Below are 4,613 nucleotides of genomic sequence, written 5' to 3' on the forward strand. Positions count from 1 at the left end.
TACTCCACTTTCTACTTAAAACACTGATTATTTTATCATTTTTTAAAATAAATAAAAAGTTTTTTTTTAAATAAATAAATAAAAATATGTAAATAAAGGTGAAAATATGTCGAACTGAATTAAATTTTATAAAACTTGAGTATAATTTTCATAAAAGTTTAATATGATATATTTTTCTGTTTAAAAATCTATTTCATATAACATTTTAAATAAGTAATTAAGCATATTTATACAATATCATATTTAAATTCTATTGTGTTTTAAATAAGTAATTAAACATATTTATACAATATCATATTTAAATTACTAAATAATTAGTAAATTTTTTAATTTAACATAAAACTTAAAATTTAATATATAATTAATAATGACTTGACTTGAACCTGTCCCAAACTGAAGTGTAGATCCTTGTCAGATGAACAAATATATTCTCACCCTTGCTTTTAATAGTAATGGCTTGCAAGGGGACACTTTGTGTCTATCTATACACTTTTTTATTGTACTAAACATAAACATGTGGATATATTTACTATATACTATATTTTTTTTTATAATTTCAATTATAATCTATTTATATATTATATATAGTTTCACACATTCGCCAATTATGTTGTAGAATTTATGGTATAGCTAAATATATACACGTACAAATAAACTTTTAGCAAAAAAAGCACATTATTATTTGTGGATAAATTCAAATGTAAGTAGTAAGATAATTAAAGATTGTATTATGTGAAAACTGTTAAGGATAATTTAGAAATTATAAAAGTATACTACACAAAATTAAAAAAAATATCACATTTATTATAGTTATGAATATTATCCATCTTATCGTGAAACATCGCAAATTAGAAAGAAATATAAAAAAGCAAAAAATAAAATAAAAAATAAAATAGTAATTTTAGAAAAATTATAAAACAATTTTTTTAGATAAAAAAATATAGAAGTTTAGAGATATGAAAAAACTAAGATGGGTGATTGAGGAAGAACTCAAACAAGAATCTCCAATTATTTCATGTGATCGAATATGAAATTTTTTACTTAAAAATCATTCAACTTGATTTAATTTAGATTTAATTTAAGCTTATTTGTAGTTTTGGTCCCCTTATTTTAACTGAATCGCGAAAGTAGTCCCTCTATTTTGTTTCTCTCCAGTTTTGGTCCCTCAAGCAAAATTTTGGTCCAAAACTTCATGAAATTTCATTTTTTTACATTTATTTTAAGTCACATCATGCCTCAAGATCTCATTTTTAACAATTGTACTTAAAATATATGATTATAAATGGTGTAATATGACTTTAAAAAAAATGAAATTTCATCAAATTTTGGACCAAAATTATGTTTGGGGACCAAAACTGGGGAGAAACAAAATGGAGGAACTAATTTCAAGATTCAACTAAAATAGGGGGACCAAAACTGCAATTAAATCTTTAATTTATTAATTAAATTATCTACACGACAAAAATAACACTTTTAGGGGGGAAGAATATCACTTTTAGGGATGTCAAATCAATCCATAGCTATTGAGTACCTACAAAAAAGATTCATATGGGATAATGTAAAATTCCACATTATAGATACAAATAAATACCTTTAAAAATAAGTAGATATAAATTTGACTCTGATTAATAATATTTAAACAGTTAATTTAATTATAAAAATAAACTTATAATAAAATTTAGTCAAATTCCTTTTAATTTTTTTGACTGGGATAAAATTCTATAACTAAGACATGTAAAATTAATAATTAATTTCATAAAAAAGTACTAATTGGTTTCTAAGTTTGATTTATTTTTATTCAAATAAATTTATATTTAGTCTAATAATTAATTTTCTTTATTGTCTTTGAATAAAAAAAATATTTACATGATTTAATATATTTTATATGACTATAATACATTAGTTCAAAATTATTATAATTTAATATTAATGAACTTTGTATGATATGATATTTTATAATTTAATGATTTATTTTGGTTCAAATGATAACATTTATACCGAGCTAAATTATATATATTGTTATCCATAATCACTTTATATAGGTATAATATTATAATTTAGACCCTTAAATTTCTTTTCAAAATTTATCTACAGTTCATAACTCTAGAGGGACCTCTCTCCTCTCTTTTGATCTTTTTATCTTTTCTTCATTCAAAATGGAAAGTTTATGATCAATTTTTAGGATGATTTTGATTTTCTATCTTGTTGCGATATTATTTTGGTTTTTCGATTTGTTGTGGTGTTCTTTTGATTTCAGATTAACAGATCACCTTTAATACAATACAAATTTAATCAATAATTTTAACATTTTCAATGTTAGATATAAATATTTTAAACACTTCATTTTTGTCATATGTGTAGACTTTGTTACAGTTGAATTAAGAGAGTTTATTTATAAATTTTTTTTTAACAAGTTCAAATTATATTATTGATCGACATACTTTTTATCGATTTGAATGAATATATACAATTTTTTTAATAATAATAAAAAAACCAAAGACAAGCATTTTAACTAATTAATTAATCATAACGACAAATTTTTACGTTTCCTTCACGATGCAGCTATAACGTGATATTTCGTTTGCGTTTTTAACTTTACTTTTATTATTTATTACTCCTACTATTATTATAATTATATTATAGAAGTTCTAGCTTCAACGTTTTGGTGCAAAGCTTCAACGTTTTAATAACGGCTACCCAAAAACAAAATTAAGTTATGGTTCATTCTTTTTATAAAAAACAAAACTATATTAAAATAATATTTTATGAATACTCTAATCCATTACATTAATATACTAATCCAATAATATTTGTATAATGGAAAAAATTAAATATGTATTCATCCAAGATGGAATAGACTTTGGACATTTTAACAATTTCATACACTAATCAATCCCAAAATAAACGTTTTATCCTTTAAAAATTATTTTACTATGCAACCATACACCCCACAAATACCACATCATAATGTTCCAAGAAATTATTTATCATTCCTTTGCACTTCCTTTCTCAATAAATCGATTTTTTAATTTAATTTTATTATTATAATTTTCCTTTAAAGTTATAAATAAATTATCCAGTCATAAAATTTACTAGCTTAATAACTTCAGCGTTCTTTTTTGAAGGGATTAGGTATGTAAAAATATATTTTTTTTATCCTAAAATAAAAGGTGATTTATGAACATTTTTTATTTTTTCTTTATCCTCTTACATAAATCGGTGATTTTCACATAAATCAATTTTTTTTTTTGTGTTTTTCTATTATCTCACCAATTAAATGCAACTTTTGGTTTTTTTGTCCATGTTCATTTTGTTCAGATTTACATATTTACTTTGATTTAGTACATACATATTCAATAAATAACTTCAACGTCATCAAAGTTGTATATCCTGAGACATGTATTTCGATTGCTTTAATTTGGTTAAATTTGTTGTCACTCTACCTTTTTATGCAATTAACTTGTCTGGTGCGAACTTGTACTTAGATTCATCCTTTTCAATTTTAGCGAATTTGTACATACGTTGTTCTTAATTTTAGCGAATTTGTACATACGTTAATTTGGATGATTGAATACCATTTTTATGTAAAAAAAAATATTTCCACGTGTAAGTTCATTCAAATCATATTTTTTGAAATTAAAATGATGCTTCTATATATCATTAAATCCTAATTCAACTGACAAATATCGATATAATTAGATTGAACGTCTTGTCTCAGGTTCAAAATTAGAACCTCACAACTGACAAAAGTTAGGACCAATTTACCTATTCACTTATTTTTAGTTCCCCCTAATTTTAGGTTTATACGAGAAAATAATCACAACTAGTTAATGTAAAATTCCTTCATATATATATATATATATATTAAATTTCAAATTTGTATAATTTTTTTTGTGATTGATCATTAATATATTGTATTAATAATCAATGGTTAAATTTGTAAAAATTCATTAACAAATTCATTAATTATTTATATCGAGTTGTTAAATAGAATAACTTATCTCAAATTATATAATTATTATATGGATAAGAAGAGCTAACATGAAGTGGTTGATAATGTGATCTCAAGTGACATGATAGATGAAGATATATTAACTTGAAGCGTCGGCTACAAATAAATCCATTAATTTGTTTGAACAGGTATTTTAATTAACAACAATATACACTTTCAAATATATTTAATAATTTTTAGTTATAACTTACTAATGCACTCCTAAAAATTGAACAAGTGTGTTCTAACAAATATCTATTAGAGCTGTTAATGTATTCAATTTTTAAAAGAAATGCGTTAGCAAATTATAATTAAAAAAAATATAAAATACATTTAAAGTTGACATTACTAAAATACTTCTTCATAAAAACTAATAGATGTCAAAATGTATTTTAACGTATTGTGGAGTTTTTAAGACAATTGCCACAATTTAATAAAATGTAAATTCTTTTGGAATGCCAAATATTTATGTCTTTTTGTATGTATCTAAAGTTTTTAAAATGAATTAAAGAAGATATCCAAAACATGCCTTAGTCATTGTCACACACTCTGTTCATGAATCGAAGACAAGAATATTTCAAATTAAAATAACTACTAGGATCTCAAAAGTCACAAACTAAAT

Source organism: Cicer arietinum, chromosome 8 (assembly GCF_000331145.2).
Source record: "Cicer arietinum cultivar CDC Frontier isolate Library 1 chromosome 8, Cicar.CDCFrontier_v2.0, whole genome shotgun sequence".
Taxonomy (NCBI): Eukaryota; Viridiplantae; Streptophyta; class Magnoliopsida; order Fabales; family Fabaceae; genus Cicer; species Cicer arietinum.